This window comes from Dermacentor andersoni, chromosome 2, assembly GCF_023375885.2.
Source record: "Dermacentor andersoni chromosome 2, qqDerAnde1_hic_scaffold, whole genome shotgun sequence".
In the NCBI taxonomy this organism is placed as follows: domain Eukaryota; kingdom Metazoa; phylum Arthropoda; class Arachnida; order Ixodida; family Ixodidae; genus Dermacentor; species Dermacentor andersoni.
Window position 1 is genome coordinate 48,495,113 of NC_092815.1, and position 26,637 is coordinate 48,521,749.

The window sequence follows — 26,637 nt, forward strand, 5'->3', positions numbered from 1 at the left end:
TTATATAACCTACGCATTACATGACATTCCCAGCTTCATTTCTTTCTCTTAATGCCAATTAGAATATCGGCTATCCCCGTTTTCTCTCTGATTTACACCGCTCTCTTCCTGTCTCTTAACGTTAAGCCTAATATTTTTCGTTCCATCACTCTTTGCGCGGTCCTTAACTTGTTTTCGAGCTTCTTTGTCAGTCTCCCGGTTTCTGCTCCGTATGTCAGCACCGGTTATATGCACAGATTGTTTTTAATGATAATGGTAAGCTTCCAGTCCGGATCTGACAATGTCTGGCGAATGCGCTCCAATGCAATTTTATTCTCATAATCATAGTTCCCTGTGAGTAATTGAGCTAGTTAAACGTACTCCTTTACAGACTCTAGAGGCCGACTGGCGATCCTGAACTCTTGTTCCTTTGCCCGGCTATTTATCGTTATCTTTGTCTTCTGCATATTAATCTTCAACCCCACTCTTACACTCTCTCTGTTAAGGTCTTTAATCATTTGTTGTAACTCGTCTGCATTGTTGCTAAATAGAACAATGTCATCGGCAAACCGAAGGTTGCTGAGGTGTTCGCCGTCTATCTTTACTCATAAGCCTTCACACTTTAATAGCTTGAATACTTCTTCTAAGCACGAAGTGAATATCATTGGAGAAATTGTGTCTCCATGTCTGACCCCTTTCCTTATAGGTATCTTCCTGCTTTTCTTGTGTAGAATTAAGGTAGCTGTAGAGCCTCTGTAGATATTTTCCAAGGTGTTTAGGTAAGCGTTCTGTACTCCTTGATTACGTAATGCCGCTATGACTGTTGGTATCACTACTGAATCAAATGCCTTTTCGTAATCTATGAAAGCATTATAGAGAGGCTTATTATACTATGAAGATTTCTCGATAACCTGATTAATGACATGAATGTGATCCATTGTAGAGTATCCCTTCCTGCAGCCAACCTGTTCCCTTGGTTGACTAAAGTCCAATGTTGCCCTTATTCTATTGGATATTATTTTGGTAAATATTTTATATAATACTGGGAGTAAGCTAATGGGCCTGTAATTTTTCAATTCTTTAATGTCTCCCGTTTTGATTAGTATAGTGTTGGCATTCTTCCAGTTCTCTTGGGCCCTTGACGTCGATAGAGAGTTCGTATAAGGGGCCGCTAGTTTTTGAAGCATTATGTCTTCACCATCTTTGATTAAATCGACTGGTACTCCATCTTCTCCTGCCGCTTTTCCGCGTTTAATGTTTTGCAAGGCCCTTCTAACTTCACCGCTAGTTATAGAAGGAGCCTCTGTAGCCTGTTCATTACTACTTCGAAATGAGGTATCGTGGCTGCTCTGGGTATTGTACAGGTCAGTATAGAATTCTTCCGCTGCTTTTACTATATCTTCGATATTGCTGATGATATCCTACTTATGTTTCAGTGCATACGTTCTGGCTTGTTCTATGCCAAGTTTTCTTCTCACTGTTCTCGTGCTGCGTCAATATTTTACTGCTTCTTCAGTCTTTCTTACGTTATAATTTCGAATATTCCTTATTTTCTCCTTGTTGATAAGTTTTGACAGTTCCGCGAATCAAATCGATAAGGCTTTTATTTCCTAGCGGTTACGAGAAAGTACACGATTTTTACGTTGCATCACCCCAGCATGCTTATGAAGACGTTCAGCTTTCGTTGTTCTGAACGTACGCCTTCCTGAAGGAAGGCTCTGAACTGGTAAACTATATTCTATGTTCATGTTCCAAGTCTCAGTATTTGCGTTTCAAACTTAACGTAAATTATATTTTTGTTGGATATGACAAAATGATACTGTGACAAAATGGCACTGTGACAAAATAAAAAGGTGTGTGTTTTTGACTGTGAAAGGAATCACGGCTCAGTCTTGCGGGATCCGTACTGATTTCAGTACAAATTTGTTTTATTTACATTGCGCAGTTGGCTTCAAAGTCAGCCAGTTGTACATCATTTTATTGTGGGAAAGGACACATCTTCTTTTGTATATAAATAATATAAATAAAACAATAAATCTTCACAACATTTAAATATATAACAAGTAACTTTGCAACCAATGAAGATGCGGGACTACTGGACGCCAGTGGGCACCGTAAAGTTGGCATAACAAATCGTTCACGGGGAAAGATTTTTCATGTGGCGACTTGGGGCTCAAAAAATACAGTGTATTGACGGGCTGTGCCTGGATATTCTTTTGATTGCCTTTTGATTGCCTTTTGATTGCCTTGTAAGACAGGGGCGACCCCGTGTGGAGACTGCTTCCGATTCCTTCACCATCATAAGTGATGAGGCCCAGAATTGCACCGAGGCGCTTTATAATATGCAAGAAACGCCTGTCTGCCAAGCATTCACCTTTTGCCAGAAGCACTTACTCGGTGTATCCCAACGCATGTGTCATTCAGCCGAAACATTTCTGAAACATTAACTGCGCAACATGTGTAGGCAATGTTTGTTGAAGGTAAGACCACGCATTACACTGATAGGTGATATTTAAGCGTTCACAAGTCTGAAGAGGCTAGGCATTGCGACGCTAACACATTTCGGTCAGGTGCTTTAGCGCACACTGCGACACGTGGCTGGCCCCTGTAAGCCCGCATTCGCTCCGGCACCCTGGTTGCTTCGTATGCCGTAATTTAAGTGGGCTACGGAATGATTTTTCTCATATAGAAATTCTTAAACCACTAAATGATGCAAGTGCACATTGAAGGATCGTTTAACTGTTTATTCCCATTCCGCGTCGACACTTAATCGACTTGTGTGAGATCATAGACGAAGGGCGTCAATGGAACAAATGCTGCTAACAATCTGCGACATACTATGCTCGTTTTTCTGGAACTCACATTTAACGTATTACGTATTGCGCGTGTTAATTTCACTCGCCTTAGAGACAGAATTTCTTGACTTTCATCCCAGGATGTCAATGCGGTTTCCAGTGTATCTTTGTCGCGCTGGACTTGTTGCTACCAGAAGCTGCCAGTAATTGCTGAGATCTATTACAGATGTTTGGTATTCACTCGTTGGTACGCAGAGAAAATGTTCTAGTTGTGTGCACTTGGCTGAACACCATTATTCGCGCAAGAAGCTTACACATTCCGATACTGTTCTTAAGGAATGTCACTGATTTGGACGCGGAATGCATTTGATATGTTTGCGCACTTGCTATTACAGATTGTCGAATATTCGATGACTTCATGATTTAAATATGCAAGGGATTTGCACAAGAGTCCTTAAAAGAACACGCATGGTTTGCATTTCAAACAGCTGGTTAGCAAAGCTGTTCTGCTATATCTAAGGTATATAATACAAATACTCGTTCCGCGAGCTGTTCTTCGCCATTTTTGCCATCTAACTAGAATCATAAAAGGAATATTACGTAGGAAGGAAAAAACATTAATGTAAAAAGACTATGCGGCCCGTCATGGGACCTTGGTGATGTCGTGTCTGATCTCGCGTTTACAAAGAAAAAGAGAAGAAAAAAAAAAGCTACACGAGGCGCCTTCTTGATTCAGTACGTGTATAGATTGAGCTTGGCAAGAGACTGTTATCTGCTGAGCATGCATAATGTGCCGCACGAGTACTCGGTACTTCGCGATCTGCGCACTAATCGAGCTCGGCCGTCGCACTGAGGGAGGCGCCTCTGCAATGTATAGTTCCTCGCCATAAGTCTGTCCATGTACTCGGAGCTTGTAGCATTGGTTACGATGCCGAGTAAGCGTATCGACCGTGGCTCTTGAGGAGTTTCATGCCAAACAATAGAACGCTGTGTAAGAGCTCGAGTAGTCTCAGGACCACCATGTCGGACTCGTCGACGAAGCTCGCGTAGCCGGGATTGTGGCTCGTCGAGATGCCCCCTCGGTGGCTGTCGCCTTCTATGGAAGTCAATCCAAGCTGACCGTCTTTCTTTTCTTCTTTCTGCGACTGCTGGTGCTGCTGCTGCGATGGCAGCGTTGTCATGGTAGTGATCTCGGTTCGCTTGTGGTTCTCCTGCTTCGTGACATCGGTCGAGATGGGAGCCACCATAATCGGTGCTCCGTCCAAGACTTCGGCAATGTGTGCGCTTTAGCGGGCAGATGACTGCTTTCGTATGTGCGGTTCACAGGACCGCGCTCTCCGGATAGCAGCCAGACGTCCTGGAATGAATAAAAAGAATTGAAATAAATAATCGCACAGGAATACCGCTTTGATAGGCATACACACAGCTGTAATAGCTTTCAGAAGGCTGATATGAAACATCTGAACTGAATGGCAGCCTGCACGTGCAGCCGGGAACTCTGAGTGGGACGTAGACCGGTCAAAGCGACGTTGCCTTACCTTATTGACCCTGCCTGGAAGCTTCGTTCGCTTTGAAGCCTGCACTTTATTCATGTTTACTTTTGCCCTCTAATACGTCCTTCATTTCGCCCTTTTTTGCGTTACGAGTATGATGGATGCTTTTGCATATGTCCTCTTGGGCTTCTGACGTCAATTGTAAATCTTGTAATTTATTGTGGCGCCACGTTTTCGTCCCGTGTATTGGTGTATTACAAGGATTTAAGTGACCGAAGTGAAATATAGGAAGAACACCGGGAAGGCGAGAGATGGAAATTCAAGACGATGAGTAAAACGAGAACAACGGGAAAGCCGGAGCCTTTCACTTTGTTCACATTGTTCTCGTTTTGATCATCGAATTTAAATAGGTGTTTTCGTGGTTCGTATGTACACTTGTTCCGTATGCACCTTTTGTTTACCTGCTAATTTTTAAAGGTTTTGCTTGTTTATGCATATCGAAAACATGCTTATGCATACTTCCAAACATGTATTGATGGCAACATTTTATATGCATTATAACTAATTGAGTGTAGCAACCATGCTTCTTCTGCTGCCTGACCGACGGACAACTACTAGTTGCTGAGGTTGGTCAGAAACTTCGGTTTGTAAACATCAAGGAAATAAACTGGGCTCACCCGCGGCGGCAGCTTAGCGGATAAGTCACAGGTGTGATACCTTCCGTGGCGACCACATTTCGATGGAAGCGAAGCGGAAAGCGCTCGGGTATTTAAATTTAGGTGCCCGTTAAAGCAATGCAGATGCTCAAAATTAATCCGGAGTCCCTCATTACTGCGTGATTCGTAATCAGATCGTGGTTTTGGCGCGTAAAACGCGTGAACTTGATGAACATGGTTTTGTTTTGTTTGATTTCTCGTTGCCAACGGTCACGGCCTGATCGCTGCGGCTGGACTGAATGAGTCAAATTTAGTAATTATTACTGATAGTGACATTATTCTAGATTGTACAAATGAGCAACAGAAAACAAGATGGCAATCGCCACCAAAACAACAACAAGCTTGTTGGCTCCAAGCACACTGGCTTCGAGCGAGGACATAGGAACGACGCAACAGACGCGAACAATGGTGAAGAAAACGAAGAAGAACGGCGGGGCGTAAGACACGGAAGCGTGCAATTACCACAGAAAATCCATTATCCATGGCAATTTCGGCGTGTCCGTGAATATGTTTATTTGTTTATTGGTAGCTCTGCTGTACCCTCTATTACCTGCAAGCAAGACCAAGGTTGTTTGCAAGTACACGAATGCGAATTGTCCTAAGTTTGTCCTTTATCACGGAAAATGCAGCATAGTAAGACACCATATTTCAGGTTCGATAATTTTATCTTTGCTCAATGTTACATGTATATCTGCTATGCACCAAATCTACGTACCTTGACAAAGAACATCTAAGCAACATCTTCATTACCCACATGAGAAGAATATAAATAAGTTCGCACTTATTCAACCACACCTTAAGGGCAATCTGTTTATATGCTCGTAAAGGTTGTATGGTTTTCAAACAATGCGTATAGTTTATATGCGAGCAGCCACTTATTTCATTAAGTTACTTCTGTATGCTTCTAGACGTCACGGAGGTGCCACGCTAACTGAGAACCTGCGACATCAGTATTAGCTTACATGTCTATGTATACTTGGCAGCTTGCTGTGGACTTTTCTATATAGTATTTTATATGCCCAGACGTATGGACATCTAACTGCAGATAATCTAACCAACTACCTAACTCTCTAACGACTTCAACTTATATCTAACTTATCTAACTGCATGATGCTACTTTGGCTTTTATGTAACTAGGTATATTAGACGGCATGCTTCCTCTATGGTCTTCTTTTAGCTACCGGATCATACATGTAATTGCAGTGTCCGATTTAAAAAAAATATCTTGGTGCTGCCGATTCGGCCTGTTACGATGCAGTGTAGTGGGGCTTCTCGATGCAAACTCTCTTTCTTGCTGCGATGGCCTCGCTCACGGTAAGCACAAAATTGACCAGCACAACGCGCACTAAGGGGATAAAGGAAATGCGGATATGTCTGCATGGAGTTTCATGCTAAATCAGTGCACATGAATCAGGCAGCGAAGGCGCCGCCATTTATAGCTAAGGTGCTCGATGTCAGGCGCATCTTGCCTTGTCAGGCCCCCCGCCTCCTTAACCTGACTGTCATCACTCGTGTCTGTATATGTTCGGCGCCGAAATGAGGTTTCTCACGCCACCTAACCTTAAACGGTGCGACACAAGTTTGGTGCTCAGAATACGACTTGACGTGGAATTCGCACAGCGCTACGCGTATACTTCATTGGCCGTGAGAGCAGCCTCGGATTGCGGCCGTTGCCATGTGCCACTGCGTGCGTATGCCCAGCGTACATGTGGGAGCGACAGTCATTAGCCTCTTCCGTGGCAGCCGTCAACGCTGGACGATTCGGGAGGGTGTTAGTTTGTGTCCTTGGGGGACTCCATCTTAGATGTGCAATGAATGCTACAGTACGACCCTTGGTACAATTTTTGCCTAACGCATGACTCGACTAAAAACTGTGACTCACGCATGCTGCTTGTGTTAAAAACTAGCATTCTCATTCTACTATTTCACTATTCCACTATTCTTCTGTCACTATCCTCCATTTCCTCTTTCATTCCCTCTTGTATCCTTTCCCAGCGCAGACTAGCGGGTAAAAACGCACAAGCTCAGGCCGGCCTCTCTACCTTTCTATAAATAAAATACTCTCTCTACAACAACCTTCTCCCTCCCTTCTTCCGCCCCCGTCATGACATTTGGGCACACGATTTCATATGGCTTCCGGATGATAAGCATCAGCAAATACTTGGAAGGCGTTGCTTCATCGTTGGAATTTATTCTTATTGGCACTGTGTGTTCTCAACGTGCTAGTCGTACAAACCGGGACAACGCTTTTTCGACGGTCGACCGAACAACAGAGTACGTTCTGCCTTAGTGTGGGTTGTCCGCGCATGGCGCTGCTTGGCACGATCTGTTCCGGTATTGCTGGTGGGGCGTGCGTGGGTCGTTCGTAGAATAGTTTCAACGGCGCGCCACAAATCGATCAGCATTTTCCGAGTGCGCAAACAACATCCGGGCCGTTGAAAAAAAATGCGACGCGATGATGTCATGCGTGCAATACGTCACCGTCGACGCAACACGCGCAAACGATATCTTGTTCCTCTCCTAGCCTGTTTCCCTTTCTTCTGTCTCTCTCTTTGGATAACAACGTCTGAAGAATGCGTGCTTTTAAGGATGACGTTGGGATGAATGGTTTTGACCTTGCATCGTGTACTTGAGCCCATTGGCGACGGCTCTTTATTCTAAAGGCTTGAGTAAAGACTCCGATCTGTATATGCTTTTTTAAGGTAACTCAACTTTCGCGGATAAAAAAAAAAAAAAAACACCTGCGGGTTAATTTTGCGCCAACGGCTTGTCCGACAGGTTCCTACGTTCCAAGACGACACTAAGGCCACGGCGGATGCTTTAGCGGGGGACTATGGGTTTATAAAAGCAACTTAGTGCCTCTCAACGTGTATCAAAATCTCAGCAGGTGGTGGCCACTGTCAGGAATCGAAATACACTGTAATATTATACGCGGCATCATAAAGTGCCGTGACTGCGCGGCTGCCTTGTTCACGTAGAAAAATTACAAACGGTGGAGGAGTCGTTAATTTCGCGACGGAAAATCCCTACAACGTGGATTATCATATAACTTACGAGAGCTTTTCATAAGTGTGTTATTATACATGGCCTAAGATACCTATACATCTGAAGACCTAACTTATATCTAACCTATGTCTAACTTAATGCCTAGCACCAGGGTTCAGATTCAGGTAGTCATTTATACATAAGAATAATACACATACCAACGGTAAAGACGCCCAATCAGCATAGTGAGTGTGTGATTAAGCGCCTTTATTTCAGCACCAACTGAACAAAAGAAAGTGTGCGAGGAATTACAAAGTTTAGATACGAAACAAAAGACGTGAACTAATATTTCCACCACACCCCGCACAATTCAAGCATAGGTTATGATAATGAGGATGGAAAGTAAGGGGATCCGCCACGGTGGCTCAGTGGCTACGGCGCTGTTCTGCTAAGCACGAGGTCGTGGGCTCGATTCCCGACCGCAGCGGCCGCTTTTCTGTGGGGGCGAAATTCAAAAACCCTCCAGTACTTAGGTCTTAGGTGCACGGTAAAGAACCCCAGGTGGTCACAATTATTCCACCGCACTCGATAAACCCTACGAACGAACGAACGAACGAACGAACGAACGAACGAACGAACGAACGAACGAACGAACGAACGAACGAACGAACGAACGAACGAACGAACGAACGAACGAACGAACGAGCGAACGAACGAACGAACGAACGAACGAGCGAACGAGCGAACGAGCGAGCGAACGAGCGAACGAGCGAACGAACGAACGAACGAACGAACGAACGAACGAACGAACGAACGAACGAACGAACGAACGAACGAACGAACGAGCGAACGAGCGAACGAACGAACGAACGAACGAACGAACGAGCGAACGAACGAGCGAACGAACGAACGAACGAACGAACGAACGAACGAGCGAACGAGCGAACGAGCGAACGAACGAACGAACGAACGAGCGAACGAGCGAACGAGCGAACGAACGAACGAACGAACGAGCGAACGAACGAACGAGCGAACGAACGAACGAGGTGCGGTTCTCGTGACGCTCCAGACCCTCAGGACCTCTGCATGGTGAGTATGCGAGCGCTCTTGTCATTCCTCAGGGCGTTGGAACTCATGGCATGAAACAGGAGCTCACTTCTACGGACTGTAGTTAGTCTCGCGGTCGCAGGCAACGTAGCTCGCATAGTTTTGACAAAACGTGTATACCTCTAGGTTGTTTTTTACTGACAGCCTTTTGATGACAGGACATCCTCAGTGGTTGGAAAAAGAAGACTATACTTACAGCTCACCAGGTGTCTCAAGCTGTAACCTATATAATACGCATAGCACAGACCTCTTGAAAACCCAGTGCACGTTTCGTTTCTGGCGGAGAGGCATAGGCATTCCGATCGAGGCCATGAAGGATGAATGAGCTATACAGTGCACCAGCTGTTCCTGCAAGCGATGGGGGCTTGTCAGAAACTGTTTTTCCGCAGATTTATTTGATCTGCCTTGGACGATGAAAAGATAATGGACGCACAGTCAATGCCATTCTATATTTAGGAGAATGCCATCTTTGAGACTGGGAGAGGCTCGTTGCTCGTGTATAATCATATCGTTTCCAAGGACGCGAGTCCTTGTGTTAACGACGTGGCTGTCGGTCGAAGTTTTGTTTGCCCTGCCTTCTGCGCCAAGATGCTAGCCAAACGAGTAACTCTTCAAGTAAACAATGATCGTCTCAGGCTGTCTTTTGGCTATATCTCGTAATCTGCGCAACCTACGAACGCGCGAGTTGCTCATTTTGAGTGCACCATAATTTGAGTATGCATCATTTTATTGTGCATTCGACTGAGTCACCTTGTCTGGCTGTCTAAAGTCTACATTAAAATCTTTACCTCGAAATAAACAGAGACGCACGCAAGAAAAATTTGGGGAGATTTGCTGGATTTCAGAAGTGAAGTGCTGCTTGAATTTCTCGCCTCCTTGCTGGTTTGCGACTGCTCCCTTCGCCGTGGAACGGCGCGGCGAGGTATGGCGGCTGTGTAGCACTTCCTCTTTATATTCGATTACTATGATAAAGAATTGTTCTTCTAGCTAGCTGATTGGCGCCGAGACTGAAGGGGTTGGTATAAAAAAGGCCAGTACGTCACAAACGGCGGCTGCATAGTGCTCCTTTCGCCTCTGTTGATGTCACGTCGGCACTGGTGAGACTCGCATGCATTTTGCCACTATAGCCACAATGGGTCATCTGTTAGGCATTGGGTTTTCTAACGGTCGTGTTTGGTGGATATGGTGAAGCCGCATCGAGGATGTAAATTGTTTTACGTGCACGATGAGTTGGCACTTACTTTCTCGAGCGAACCTCCGAACTATGCGATGGCCCTTAGTACGATGTGCTGAGATTATCGAAGTGATACGGATGGCGGATTAATTGTGAACAAAATTGTCTCAAACCTATGGTGCAAGTAGCGTACTTTTAACTGCCCACTTCTACTCCTAGCTTGAAGCTTCGTGTGAGATGTTCTTGTTGCTGATGTTATGTTATGCAATACATAAGCGAAAACGATACTGCGCATGGCGCAGCTTGTTGGGGTGCCATCTTCAGAGGGGTGCTATTTTGAGAAGTGTGCCAATATGGACACCTATTAGCGGCTCCTTGCTTTATCCGATACTATTTCTTTTTTTATGTTATTGTTGACGTGATTATGCTTATTTCTTGATGCGCACGAGACGCGGCAGGACGGCTTTAGTAGACAATGGGGCACTAATATCCGCTCGCAAATGAGCCCATTTATCCTCGCTAGAACGGCGCGATAATCATTTCTCATTGCGCACATTCCCTTACGGATAGAACATGAGCTGTGTATACCTATAGCGTGCAGTACGACATTAACAGCCATTCGCTCCGAAAGAGGTGCATGCGTTCTTGTCCAAACTCTTCCTTATCTTACGCACGTAAAAGACTAAACGATGCTTGAACTACACAAATGATCCATTCTCCCTACACACCCGTCCCCATCCCGCGTGAATCAAGCTTGCTTGTGTTGACGGAACATTGGTGAGGCTATCAAAGCCCGCCCCATCATTTCTAACGACACTTACTTCGATGATCTCACGATCGCACTTTTCCTTGTGACAGTCAAATATACTGCATGGAGTGGAAAGCTGTCTGCAGCTACAATCCTTATATTTACAATCAGGACACCAGCACACATTTTTTTCTTATAGATGTCCTTTTAACTGATTATGAATGCGCATATGGGTATTTCCAATGTGCTATCTAGAGTACATGCACCTTTCCGTATGGCAATATGCATGTATATGTTCAAAACAAAAGAATAAATAAATAAATGAAAGGAACTTAACAATTATTCAAGTTCCTTATGGTTTTCGTTACGACTCAGTAAGATGAACGTAGCGGTGAACCTGTTTCACGTATACGAAAGGCTTTGAATACCTGCACCTGAAACGATGGCTGGAGCCGCCGCGTGTTGTGTTCTCTACTCTGAGCAAATATGACAGTTTGAACAGGCTGTAGTAGCAGCGCAAGAGGTCAAGCCGCCATCTACGCTTGTGTGCGTGCAACGTAGGGCTGAAATCGACTACGTGTTCCTGCCTCAGTCAGGACTCTATACGACGGGAAGAATTCCTCATAATACATCGTGCATATCCGCTTTGCAAGCACTGTAGAAAAACGAATACAAACGGTGCACTGCCGGGAGAATGAAATTGCATCTGGTGCTCTTGGAACATCAAAATCAATACGGCACCCGCTGCAGAGCATTTGCCAAAGCCTGAGACATCGTCAAAGCAACGTAGCTGCCGCAGCAGAAAATCGGGCTCCTGGACAGAATTAGCATAGTCGTCTTGCGTGCATGTCATTTACAAATTTATTCGAACGTCGCATTCTGTAATGTTAGATTTAAGAAATGCGCATCGCGGATCGGAGGCCGATGTAGACGATGTATACTTCCTGTTGAAGATCTAATTTTCAGAACTTCCCAATGCACCAAATACAGTAAAGCTGACTAAAAAGAAAAATTCAGTTAGCACTTTATACAGTCATGACGTTGTTTGCAGAATAATTACAGAATCAATACACCCCAGCGTGTAAGAAAGTTATCCCTGATAGTGGTTGATTTTTTATGGCCCGCTAAGAAAAAGGTTAAAGTTTATGCCATTGCCAACTGCCGTAAGTCATAGAATTAGCTGGATAAATCGCTTTTACGTCTTGACTTTGGAGCCTGTTTGAGTGTTTAAATTTGCAAGAAGCGTTTGGGCTAAGTTCATTTGTCGCTTTATAGCTTGGTGCGACTTGGAAATAAAGACTGAACGCTCACATCAAGCAAAATGCTGCAGCTGTGTCCTTGTGGTGGCAGTGACTGATGAGAAAAAATTTAAAAGAGCAACCCATGGAAATGATGAGCAAAACACGTACTTATATTATTTCGTACTATAAAAACCGACGTGCTAAATAAAAGTGAATACTTCAGTATAAATTTACCGCCCGCCGTGGTTGTTGGCGTTGCTCTCCTAAGCACGAGGTCGCGGGATCAAATCCAGGCGACGGCGGCCACATGTCGATGGGGGCGAAATGCACAAAACGCCCATGTATTGGGTACACGTTAAAGAACCCTGCAGGTAGTCGAAATTAATACGGACTCCTACACTATATACAGCGTTCCTCTTAATCAGATCGCGATTTTGGCGCGCAAAACGCCACTATTTTATTTTTATAATTTGGGTAATGGGGAGGTGGAAGGGGGGGGGGTGCTATATGCATGTGAAAAAGTGGAACATTTAGACGCCTACAAGTGGCTTTGAAACTTGGTGCCGTAATCAAGCATATTTTCGTAAATCAAGGCTCACGCAAAGATTTTTATGTTTGCATGACCCGTCTGCGTGTTCTCTTGTATTCTTGTCTTCGTCATTTAATATCATGCATACTTGGAGTCTCACGTCGTGAAGCGCACATCAGTGCGCTCCTGAGAGCGTGGAATGACTGCTTTTGCGCCTAAATTTTCGGAGTGCGCACCGGCGAACAAGATAAGCAATGGGTGAACTGTCGGACAAAATGCAGTCCTTGCCCTAAAGAGTTTCTTCTGAACGTGGAGGTTAACATTCGCCATCATGATGTTTCTCGAGCGGCCGCTTGGTGCGATGCGCGCTAACAACTCAGCATTTTGGAAGTTCTCTGAATATCTATACAAACATCGATAAACGTCGCAAGAGCTTCTTGTTAGTCAGCCTTCGCGGATTGTCCGACAGGATCGCGAAGCTGTTATACTTGTAGCGGTCAATCTGGGTATAGCCAACTAGACGCATTTCTGGTTAACATCCCTTCCTTCTCTCTTTATTTCTTTGTTTTTATTGGCATATTATCAGTAGACTCACGAAGTGGCAATTTCGCTGGCAACCACAATGCCGAAAGATACTACGACGCAGTATATCTTGTTATGATAACTGCATCTCAGTGGGGACTTCGTAGCAACCCCCTTCTATCCGTATGTATCCTGGCTGCGACCTCGTTGCAATGGATACCCATCTAGCAGCCGCGCACGATGTGAAGGTGTCTATGGCGGATGGCGCGCTGTCACTTTGATATATTTAGGGCTACTTACTCCTCGTGTAATGTTGGCATATCCATTCTGGGGAATTTGCCAAATATGGGCACAAACCCCGTGACACATGAGTGAGTGAGTGAAGAAACTTTATTGCAGGTCCGGCGAGGACGCGAACTCGTCGCGCACCCGGCTAATCCCACGTCGGGACCGGCAGGTCTAGCCCACCGGCCCGGTCGCGGGCACGCCGGACAGCCAGGATTTGCTTTTCTAGAGCGGGGCTACGCAGAAGCGAGTCCCACTCCTTGATGAACTTGGGGTATGTCGACCCGCACTCCCAGAGCATGTGCGCTAGAGTGGAAGTCTGCCCGCAGGAGGGGCAGGCGTCGTTGTGACACATACCCATTGACACATACCCAGTGACGCACATACCCACTAGTGACCCAAGTTGCCTGATGCAGTCCAGACAGCACTCACCAGCAAGCTGTCTGTTCGCGCACGTACCTAGTGACACATGTTGTCTGCTCAGCAAGACAGCACCCATCACGTACCTAGTGGCCCAAGCCAGCAGACAATTTGTGTCACTGAGTATGTGCCACTGTTTAGAGTGCGATATCATCAGCGACGGAGACATGTGGACGCTAAACGCAGCGAGAGTAGGGAAAACAAAACACAACGACGAGCAGATGGACGCAGTGCCTCTCGGCTCATCAGCGCAGCGTTTCAAGCGTTTTAACCTCCGTGCAATGACTTTTTTGCTGCCGCTCAAAGAGAATTTCACTTGCGCACTGATTGGACGACGGGCAACAATGCACACTCTATCTACCTCTCTCCCCCCCCCCCCCTTCCCCGTACCCCCTCTATACTACACTCCTTTCATTTTGAATAGCGAATCCATGCACAACAAGCGAGGTGTAATAAAGTCACGTGCATGGTAGCTTAACAATGTGTCAATTTTTCTTTACTTATCACAATTGCATATTATGTATCTCGGTCAGCAAAAAAAAAAAAAAAAAAGCTAGTTGTGAGTAAGCGCTTCTGTCGTTGTCGCTTCTTTGTATCCTTGTCCCGTTCATGCTCATTTTTTCAAGGATTGCTGACCAGCTGATTGGTTCATTGTTACAGAAAGAACAGCGCTTCACGACGGGACACAAGGAGGGAGTGCGCAGTTCCTCTGTTGTGTCCCGTCTTGAAGCGCTGTTCTTTATGTGATAACACCTTTTTCTTCGTTTTTAGTTTTGGTTATCACACCTTTCCAACTCGCTCAATTGACGATTCTTCAGCAGGGAATGGACATTGAAATAGAATATTCCAGCTACGCCGACAGCGTTCCTATCTTAGTGGCGGAATGCTGAGACAGCTGCGGATGTATGTGTAGTTGCGCGTTAAGGAATTTACGGTGCCCTTTGTTAAGGCTTTCTTTAGAGCTCACAGTTTAGGTTCTAAACATCAAGCGCAAAATCTTCAATAGCCGGGTTTGGGTTTCAGGAGCAAACGTACGCAAGCGAACAAAAGCCCATCTGCGTCCGATACTCTAAAACTCTCTATAGTGAACGAAACTGCGCTGCCACTGATGCGTTGTCCGTGGTTCTAGATACATACATCTTTTCCGGGGGGGGTGGGAGAGGGGGAGTGCAAATAATAAGGAGTTACCGATTTTGCGCACGCAAACGGGTTTGGGTACCTAAACGGACCTTGGTGTACGCAAAGCGACACGCTCGGCATGCGCTCTTTTGTGTTCTTTTGCCAGCCCGGCGGTCTGCGTCCCCTAACTCTGCATAAGCAAAATCTAAACTCCCTAATTTGTTCGTTACTCTTGGGCCAGCTTTTTTTTTTTTTAATCATAGGGTTTTACGCGCCAAAACCACGGTCTGATTATGAGGCACGCCGCAGTGGGGGACTCCGGAAATTTCGACCACCTGGGGTTCTTTAATGTGCACCTAAATCTAAGTATACACGGGTGGGTGTTTTCGCACTTCGCCCCCATCGAAATGCGGCCGCCGCGGCCGGGATTCGGTCTCGCGACATCGTGTTTAGCAGCCCAACACCACAGCCACTGAGCAACCACGGCGGGTCGGGCAAGCCTTGAGAAACTGTACATTATTCCCAAACAAAGTTTAATACAGCTTAAACGAGATATTTATGTAATATGCAGTATGCTGGTAATTTTGTTGCCGGTATAATTTATTTTTCCGGTGTATACTAGCAAGAAGTAGATTTGTGAAGGCACGGTTTAAAGAACACCTGCAGCCAATACAACACCTAAGTCTCAATATCGACCATTGATGTACCAAGTGCGCGACGCTGACATACGATAAATTCAAGCAATTTAATTGGCGCGTTGCGTACCTGTATGCTCCTTCTTTCATAAGTTTATTCTATCTTAAGGACAGTCTCACTCGCGGTAATTGAGGTTGCGCATATGCACCGCGAAAGCTTTAATAAACAACGGCGGGAATTCCCCTCCTTGGCGGATCTTGCTGCGGCACCTATTCCACGCCGCCGATTGCTGACGCGAGCATCGGGGCTTTTTCGCCTTTGGACGTCGTCGCGCCCTCGCCCTATTCCGAACGGCGCGATAGGCGACGGCTCGTGGTCGGTCATGGAGCGTTTGAATTACCTTGAGTGACGTCATCGCGTTTAACTGGCCGTGAACTCGCTACACATCAATAGCGCTTCGTTGCCTCGCCGCCAGGCAGCGCCTCTTGCGCCATCGAGGTTCACAACGCTCCACGACCGCACCTGGCGCGTAGCGTGGAGCAGGAAACGGGACTACTGAGGCCAGCTCGAGCGTAGTGCGCTGGCCACGGGCTTGGGAAGCGAGGGGCATCGCTCACTGAGTGACAGCACAATTAGCGACCCGGCCCGCGCGCGTGCTGTGCTGTTCGGCTTGAAATGTAGGCCAAGCGGGCTGCTTGATCGAACAAAGCGTAGCCGTGCATAACGAACGGAGACGCGAAAAGAGCCGACGATCGCAACTGTTTTCCACAGAAAACGAATGCACAGCTATCAAAAATTAAAAGAATGAAGGAATGTGAAGAGAAAGAAACAGGTACAACAAAGAAACCCATGCAAGCAATGAAAGACACATTCACATAGGCGTCGTAGGTCATTTCGAGCAGCGCTTTCCAACGATGAAAGTTTTTCTTAGGCGTTTAATATCATATATGCTAAGTAGCCTGCGCACAATAAGACATTTTGCGTGCTACTTAAGCTACATTTTTCGGGTCTTAGAATTGCGATGTTTTTCTGTACTGTATATATGTCTTTTCGTCCATATCGTGTTCTTGTCTGCATCAGGCTGCTCCGTTGCCAACGTATCAAAAACTGGTCCAGTGAGTTATTGTGCTCGAAGAGGCGACGAAATCTATGAGATAAGCGCATCCTTCCTGGCTTGGAATAGTTCAGGTTCCCACTTTGAGCGAGACAGTTATGGTGTTCGTTGCCGGGGATTACTTCCTTCCATCCCTGACTCCTACCTCTTTGCAGCCGTGTCCTCTACGGACTTCCTTGTAGCTGTACGGTCTTGGCAGCAATAAGCATTATGCTCCAATTCAGAGCTCCTGCTGCTGACTCGGCCAGCGAAAAGCAGTAAAGTTTTTGTTTGTGATTCTATGAAACTCAGCGACGAGCTTGCTTGATTCGAACCAAATGGTCGATGGGGTCTGTGAGCGTTTCTTACTACATAGCGCACGTTAATACTCGGCTGAAGTGTCTACATTTACGAGTCCAGCAAAATAAGCGTTCTGCAGGAGACGTCAGGCAACGTTACATCAGGAATTTTCACGGTTTCGACTCTGAATTGTACGCTGAAAAAGCATGTAGGGCGTTATAGGCAAAGAACTCTAGGAGACTATCACATGTTATGATTTCATGTTATTATTTGAAGGAGTTCACACCCTCTTATTGTGCAGCTTTGGCAACTGCAATTGCATCACATGCGTTCGTTTTTCTTGTTTTGCCAACGTGGCTGTTAGAAATGCAAACGCCATTTCTTAAGCCTCACTGAGAAAATGTCACAGAACGGGGTGACAACTTCCTATATCTCCTACATGCCAAACAACGACCCGAGAGAAAGTACGTCAGGACTAGACAAAAACGTTAAGTTTTATTTCGCTCTGTGCGCTTGTCCCGCACGTCCATCCTCCACACGCACGCCGCTTGACCTCTCGACGTCCTGCCTGTCCAGCGCCGAATCCCGAGCGGCCAGCCGAGAGAGCGTCTGACCTGCTTCCGCGTCCGGCCTAAGCAGGCACCGCGGATGCAAAGCTTGCCGTGTGGCTTCCCCCCTGCCCACTTTCCGACCAGCTCTCGCCTTCCTTTCTAAGCGCGCTGCGTGCAGCGACCGGCAATAGACGGCGTCGGCGGACAGTCACTTCCTAGATCGCTGGCTCCGAAAACAGGGCTGACCCACTTCCACAGCTCGGACGCCGTGCGTAGCCGCTTTCGCTTTCGTCCGTTCACAGATCGCTTCCACCTCGCAGCGTTCTTTTCTTTCTTGTGTATTTCTTTTTCTGGAGACTGATTTTCGTTTGCTTTGGTTGTCAGTCTGTATACGCGCCTTTTCCTTACCTATAGCATAGTCACTTTCTTTCTTTTCTCTTCCCTTCATCTAAAACTTGGTTCCTGCTTCTAGGTTTTCTCTATCCACAATTCATCAGTAACAAGAAACAAAAATGAGTGTCGAGTGCGTAACCCGCGTCCCGGAAAAAGACGGAATTAGAAGAGCGTCGTGCGGGCTTCGTGCACCGTTGAACACGCGTCTACCCCACGGGCGAGGCGCTTCCGCCATAAAGATATCCGTGCGGAGGTATCGGCTTGTTGGCTGAGTCCTTTAAGAAACACCATAGACGTGGAATCTTGCACACTTTGGACACGCGGCACAATGCACGTTTGTGAATAGTTCGGTCCCCTGACGGCAATCTTCTAGGCTCTTCCCCATAGCTTCTAACTTGTTGTAACACATATGCAGTGACATGGATTCATAGCGCTGCGCGTTGCCTCATGTGCCATCTATTTCAGTCTCGTTGTGCCTGCACTATTTGCAACGTATTATAAGATGACCTATATCAGCAAGCCCATCAAGCTACCCTCGCCCGCATGGGCCTGCCAAAAAATTCCTAGTAACCATCATGCATTCGTTGTCATAGTGTCGTCGTGATGCGGTCGTGGTCCTTCCATCGTCATCCCCTCTCGTCATGCCGTCGTCGTCACACAGTCGTCGTCACACTGTTGTCGTCATGTCGTCGTTGTCACGCTGCTGTTTTACCATCGTCACCCCTTCAGAAACATCATCCCATTGTCGTCGTCCTGTCGTCGTACTGCCTTCGTGTTTCCATCAACATAATTCCTTCTGCGTCATACTAGCGTAATCGTACCGTCGTCATTCAATAGTGATTATGCCGCCGTTGTCATACCGTTGCCATGATTGTGCCGTCGTCAAACAGTCGCTGTCACGCATCCGTTATCATGCCGTCTTGGCAGTGCCATCGTTGTCATTCCAGCTTCGTCAGCTGGTTGTTGTCATACACTAGTCGCCATCCCATTGTCCTCATGACGTCGCTATCACGCTGTCCTCATTGTAACATCGCCATTATTTCGGAATTTTCATCTCAATGTCGTCATGCCACCTGTGCCGTCTCGTCGACGCCTCTCCAGTCTTCGTCATTTCTCCACGCTTATGGGGGACCTTGGCAGGCGAGTGCCATACCAAAATAAGCGAGTGTCGGAGACAGTGAATGTTCCATACAGTCGAAGCAACGAAGTCCCAGAATGGTCACTGCAGAATTTAAATAAAATTCACTTTAGGAATGCGGTGTGTCACTACATTGCTTGAATGCTAACTCATTAGCACCGACAGTCATCGTGAGATGAGCTCTGCAGTAATTTTTTTTCTTTCTTTCTATCTCCATACACTTCTTGCTTAGCTAACCTATGGCACTAGTGCACCTAGAGGAACCTAGAAACAAAAGATTCCCACTCCGCTTTCTGTTGCTTACCTTCCACATTGACATCGCTTGAACTCAGTAGGACCAAGTGCCGCCCTAACAAACGAATCAATCTGAGAATGACAGTGACGAAAAATGATAAATGAAAAAAAAATTACCATGACGAAAGAAAGATATCCGCTCCCATTTTATGTTTGTTTTAATGCCGTGTGGTCGAGAGGCTTTCTCAAGAAGATCATTCATTGCTAACACAATCAGAGATAAATATGTACACGCCTACGTGTCTATTCAGGTGGTACGCAAGTTTCCTCAGCTTTCCTCTCGACGCGACAAGGAAGGAAGTGTCGAGCGCTCCATTTCATCGCGCCTACGATAGACTTCCAAAAGGGAGAAACTTGAGGAAAGGCAAGAGCTTGCGGAAAAAAAGGATTCCCAGACCCGCGTGTGCAAACTCTGTTGTTTCCGGAAAGGTCTACCGTAGCTCGGAAGGAAGTGTCGCTCGCGTGCCAGTCGTTTTCCTGCGTGACACCTTTTGCTGCGTTCTTGGCGAGTTGCATCTGCGTTTAGGTAAGAAACACTTAGGTGTAGTAATTGTTTGTTTAGACTGACACAGGTTAAGCCCACCTGCATATACCACCGTCACCACCACCGCTATCAGGAAACAGCGCAAGATCGCTGATGCATTGGTGCGACCAAGTTTTTTTCTTATAGAGGGTAACTCATATCAAAGAAAACTTTACGTTCCTTGTCCAGCATCTTTTTATGCGTCGTAACTATCCACATTCATAAACGAACGAATAGGCTCACAGTGGTGTTGGATAATGTAACAATTCTTTCGAGAACGGAACCTAACTTGAGTATAAACTTCAGTATATAATTTGATGCTAAACTCGAGTCTGAACCGAACATTACATTTCTGGTGCTGAAAAGCAAAGCAGTGCACGCAGTGGCGCGCTTATCGCATTATTCAGCGAGCATTATCGCGGGCTTCAACGAGCAGTATGATCTAAGTACGCGTAATTTCTCCGCCTTTACTACGAAATAAAACTTCAGAAGAAAACAAAGGAAGAACACGCCGGCTGCTTCGGCGGTGGCTGCGACCACGTATTCGGAAAAGAGTGTTCGAGCGAAAAAGAAAATTATACATAGATGTTCACAGTAATGGCGGACATCAAAATTAGTGCGAGAATCACGAACAAAATAATGAAAAAGTTTAATTTAATTGTTTTGGCGCTCATAATGCACTCGCTGAGTTGAAGACCGTATTAGTTCGAGTAATGTACTGCATAACTGACCAGGGGTTTGGCACCACCAGTTTCTAGATCGTTCTGCAAGTGGCAGCAAAATATCATTAGCGTTCTGCTCATAACTTTCCCACGCAGCCGTTCTTACGCAATGTGAGGCAAGGCTGCGTGGAAAAGCAATGACTTTCGTAGCTAATTTCGTGGACTGGCGAAATTAAGGCCATTGTCATGATCATTACTAAGTGGGCATGTCTCCAGTGCTGATCGTGGCTTGAGTTCCACATGCTAGTTAGCAAATAAATTTAGTTAGCTATATATTCCTAATTAATTAGCGTATTGACGAGTAACGCGGAACTTCTGTTGTGTGAAACACCGCTGGATATGGGTAACCAAAAATGATTGTTTTATCTCAAATACCACATGCTTACTTTTTCTCTTCTTTTTACTGGCATGATATAATAGGAGAGGCTGGCACCTTTATGTGGCACCGGCTGCTCCTCGTCGCTTCACAAAGAAAAGTATTGTCTCAAAATTTCTAACGAAATGCAGCACAAAAGAATCACAAAAACAGACACGGAGCAATATCAAAAAGTTCTGTACATGAGTCCAGGGACCCACAGAAGGTGACCATGTGTGCAGTTGCACATGTAAACACATGTGCGTTGTTGTTGTTGTTGCCTATCATGTGTGCGGCTCCTACCCACGATGGAGGATTGGCCAAGAAATTGGTGGATTATTGTATTGTTCGAGAAGGCAAAGAAGTTCAGTTTCACAGACGAGCGCACAGATCGCCAGTAAAACCATACATAACATACTGCATGAACTATTGACAAACTTACAAGGATAGAGTTACATCATACATGTATCTTTCAGCGGACACTAGCATTTAAAACAGATCTAAGATACTGGCGTTTTCTAAGAAAACGTTTAAAGCCGCAAGTTCTTTTCTCTCGCCCATGGCCCCGTTGTTGGCCATGGGCGAAGTATGTTTTGTTAAGGTGAATGGTCCTGGATCTAACAGCACTGGTTATATCAGTTACGTTCTTCAATAACGAAGTCTGGCCTATGTACTCCCAGAAGGCACTAGCGCTGAAACCTTGCTGTTTCTCGCAGATCGATCGGTCTAGGCTCCGCGGAGACTTGGCTGGAGACGCTTTGACTTCTGCCGTTTCGTTTTATTGCTTCCGCGAAGAATGGGTATAAGGATCTGTGCAACAGAAACGACGAGATGGGGATAAAGAAACTGCCTGTGTGTCAAGGAACACCGAGACGACCTTGCATGCTAGACGCGACGCTACGGTCCGGATAAAGGCGGTCCGTGTGTATAACCCTCTGCATACATAAGTGGAGCTCGTACCAGAAATCATTATCGGGCCCCTTCAATGACGCGATTGCCATCGGCGCGCCGCGGCTTTGATTATGCAATGTTGTTTCTTTACTCACATTCTACTGTGTTCGTTTTCTATACGCATGGTGGAAGGGGAAGACAAAAAAGGTGAGAAGTGATAATAAAACAAATGTTACCCGTCTTGGGCCTTAATTCAAAGGCAAGAAAGAAAAAGCCCCTATCTAAGGGCGGTTTGAAGGTATGGACATATGCAGGGTCTCCTACGTAACTTCCGCCAAACTTCAGCTGAACAGAACCAAGGGGATGTTGTTTGTCGTTGTTTGGAGATACTCAGATTATTTTTTGCATTACGCCCAATTACATAATTAGTTTTAATTAATCAACTTCCCAAATATATTACTTAAATGAAAAGTGTAAATGAGAAAATTGTTAAGCAACATGAAAAACTCCCGATACAGCTTTCTGTTGCTCAATACGTGATACATAAACGTGTTTTTCTAAGCATGAGAGAAGCTCGCGATTACAAGATAAGTGTCTCCTGAGGCAAGCCGCGCTATAATTTTTCACTCACTCAATCAGCAGTTCTTAAAAGCTGGTAACGTGGTCTTACGACTTGTTTTTTTTTTTTTTTCACTGCCCTTAATTCGACCCTCGTGTGGCCGCGATATGTGGTCGAATTATCCGTAAGGTCGAATTAAGAAGCGGTGGCAAAATGCCACGAGACGCTTTGATGAACGGACGAAGCCGACTACTGAATGTGGGGCCGTGACACGACGCGATACAAGCGGGAACAGATGGCTTCACGGTTGGAAGGAGCGTCGGCCACTAAAAGATAAAAATAGGATAGCTTTATGCCTCGGGAAACAGTAACGCCACCTGCAGTTTTTTTTTTTTGCGTTTTTAACCATTTAGTATAGCCGTTGCGCCCACGAGAAGGCGCCGAAGGGGGCCCTTGGGAGTCGAATTAACCAAAGCGGCATGCTTTCGCGTTCATGCTAAACGCGCTTTTATTCCATAGCAGCGTGTGATTTCTCGCCGGGACGCTCCCAGGTGTTCTAATTAAGCAAAATAAGTCGAATTATCCGACGTCGAATTAAGTGGAGTCGACTCTATTAGGCGTCGGCGCGTCTATTTCTTTGGTATCATACGTAACTCACTTTACCTGTTCAGAGAAGCCCGCGCGCCTATAGATTCGTATATTGAGCTAACGCGACCACTTACTGCAGAAAGAGACTTTTAAAGATTGCTATCTCTGCGTTTCCCAGAAAACTAAAGTTGCTCTGTTGCAATAAAATAGCGAGTCCAATGTCAGCGTTTTCTGCCGTTTCACCAAACTCCTGCTTACGTTAGCCGAAGTCCACTGTTTTGTTGCGTGTCTTAAACTCAATATTTGGTATGATGATGACGGCTCGTCGTAATATTAATATTACGACGGCGGCTATTCAGGGTTCCTGCCTCTACATTTATGTAATTGTCACTAAATTTAATAGAGGTGTGTACTTCCGATACACTAGAGAGTTATTAATGACTCTCTAGTGTATCGGAAGTACACACCTCTATTAAATTTCATGACAATTACATAAATGCAGAGGCAGGAGCCCTGAATAGCCGCCGTATTTGATATTTGATGTACAAGTAATCTCGCCTTCTTTTGAGTGTGCTGCGTGACGGCTGAACTGTATCAAGACACGACATGACCAGTTGATACTAGGTGTTGTTATTACTAAATAGCCCGCATCGGAACTCCAGCCAAACCACAAGAAGTAAATATATAATTTTGCCTTCTTTGAGTGTGCTACATAACGGAACTGTATCAAGATACGACGGTAACTGGTTGCTACGTGTTGTTATTATCAAATAGCCCGCATCGGAACCCCAGGAAAACCACAAGGAGTAAATATATAATCTTGCCTTCTTTTAGTGCGCTGCATAACGGCTGAACTGTATCAAGATACGACGTTCACTAGTTGTTACGTGTCGTTACTATTAAATAGTCCGCATCGAAAACCCAGCCAAACCACGCGGGGTAAATGGTGAGGCCAGTGCTGTGTATAGACACGGTTATAAAGGCCTCTTGGTAGTCCGCAGGGCATTTACATTCGGAAGGGGCCGATAAGCCGGAGCTTTGTAGAATTACCCGTCAATATGTGAAAGAAAGAAAATAAAAGCAATTTGTATACATTGAAATCAAGCAGGTTTAGGCTTGTTCCGCAAGGTCCGACGGCGTCGTTATCTTTCCAGCGGCAAAAACCTGCTGCAGATGTAAGCAGCACTCCGATGACGCACATGTGTACGGAAGAAATGTCGGGCTGTATTTTACTCGACGTTTGACGTCGTCGCGAGATGCGAATTGTGACGCAGGAGTGGAGACGAATAATGGTGTTAAGAAAGCTCAAGTTTAGCCGCTAGATCGATGCAAGCAGCTGCCACGACACCATAACAATATTTATAACGAGGCACGGCATTATCGAAAGGTGTTGCGAAAGCACCAAGACGCGTCATTACGGAGCGCTTGGTAGTGCTTTACGCGGAAGGCGGGATCGACTAGCGCAGAGCAACACGGAAAACTACGAATGTGGGCAGATTATCGCCTGGTGTACCCGGCGCCACTTCCGATAATGTCAAGCGTCTTGCTGCGGTTATTTTTTTCTTTCTTTCTCGTTTTGCATATAAATTGCTATTGCTGTACTGTGACAGTCCGTGCAAGTGCTATGGGCTGCTCAGTTTCGTACTTTCCTTTAAATATCCTCTCAGTAGTCGCGATCTAAAAGAACGGACGTTGATCGCTTTATAGAAGTTCTTGCCTAAGTGTGTAGTTCGCACAGTAAAGGCTTTACAAGAGGTCACGAGACAAGCACTGCTTACTGACACCAGCGTTAAACGTTTAGAAAATAGTCTGAACACGGAAAATTTGTTGCCATGTAAGCGCGAAGCAAGCAGTGAAAGCAAACAAAAAACGTTGCTGTAAGAAAGACAATAATGGGAAGCATTTCGCGAATAAATATTTGTTGATATTTTTTTAAAAATTTGGCTGACAAGCACGTTGGGGTACACTCTGACATTTCTTGTGTAAAAGTGTAAAACTAGCTTATTTCTTTCAAAAATGCGCGGCGTGAAGTACAGAGAAGTGATACTCACAGCAGCTGTGCCACCCTGACCCTGGGTTGCCGTCCATGGCCGGCCTTGCCGTAAGCAACGCCGCAGAACTTAATCCAATCGATGCGTCTCGGCGGAACTCGTGCAAGGATCGCGCCGTGGGTGCCGGCGTTTTACTGCACAGCGCGCCGGCGAAGCAACGCCGCACCGACCATGAACCACGCTCGCGCACTGCGAACCGGCGCCGTTCGGAGACGCTCAAGAGCGAACGGAACGGGAGTCGCCGACGACGCGAGGCACGAGCTCTCAGTTCAACGGCCCGTCCCTTCCCCTCTCATAGAGCGAAGGCAGGAGCCGGAGAGACGTTGCAGCGCGTTTCGCAGCGCGGCAAGCCTGGTCCCTCAAACAGCCGGTAAAAACAGTACTCTCCCTCGTTTCTCGGTGACGTCACTGTTGTTTCTCAGCCCGCGCGTTGTCACTTCACCGTACTCTGCCATGAGGAGGGTTCCTTGCGGCGCGAATTCAGAGCAACCGCGGAGGCAGAGAGACGAGCGATAGGCGCTACTTTCTCCTCAGTGCCTTCTCTCTTTCTTACGCTCTCTTTGCAGGAAGAGCTTGCGGCGAGGGCGCTATTCCGATGCCCAAGAGGAAAGCGACAAGGGGTCGCTCTCTTCCTGGGGTCCGCGCCGTCGTTACAGGTTGTCGTTTTTGGCACCTTTCGTTTTCTTTTCTTTCCTTATCTGGCGTTGCTGCTGTCGCGATCGTCTGATTTATGGCGTTGTATGTAAATGTGCGTGCGTGCGTGCGTGTGTGTGTGTTTGTATACGAGTGTGTGTGTGCGTGCGTCAGCGCGTGTTATTTCCGCCTCGGTTCTCGCACCGCGGTGTTGTACATGTGCCCACGCTGCTACTTGCGTTCTTTTGTTTCCCTTATCCTCGTTCCTTCCGTGTATAGGACGCGTGTGGATGCTTTCCTTCGACTCCACATAATTGTACCCGGCTTCTATAGCCTTGAGACTAAACAAGCGAAGATTCGCTTCGACGCCACCTCGCGCGGTTTCAATAGCGAATGGACCTTTCGTATTCCGCGCTTCCCATGGAAATGCGGAGGTCCACTGTGTGGTGACCTTGAGCTTGTCATTGTGAGCCCGGTGAGTGCTGCACTACTGTTCCGCCTAAGTGTTGCTCGAATCGGCAAATTCTGCGCACGCCACACTGTAAAAATCAGAATACTGTCTTCTAGCGGCGAGGATTGAAAGCAACGTTTTACTTTTGAAATCGTCATTAAAGTTTTGTCATGATGGGAAGTTATCCTTAATAGAGATAAAAATGGCTGGTGTCGTGGGCTGAAAAGCTTCTTGGCATATAACCTCATTTATACACTAGCTACCGAAGTATGTTGAGGAATCTGGGTAATCTTTACATGCTTTCTGTTACAAGCAACAAAGACTGCTGTCGCTCTGTTCTTCGAGT

General features: G+C 46.1%; 1 long non-coding RNA gene across 1 annotated transcript; it reads right to left on the reverse strand.

Annotated features, from left to right (window-relative positions):
- Positions 1–1,871: 1,871 nt before the first annotated feature.
- Positions 1,872–25,534, reverse strand: LOC126542347 (uncharacterized). The gene is made up of 2 exons (XR_007601790.3): positions 25,208–25,534; positions 1,872–4,131 (listed from the first exon to the last, which is right to left on the reverse strand). It is a non-coding gene; the product is annotated as an uncharacterized lncRNA (long non-coding RNA).
- Between the last annotated feature and the right edge of the window lie 1,103 nt (positions 25,535–26,637).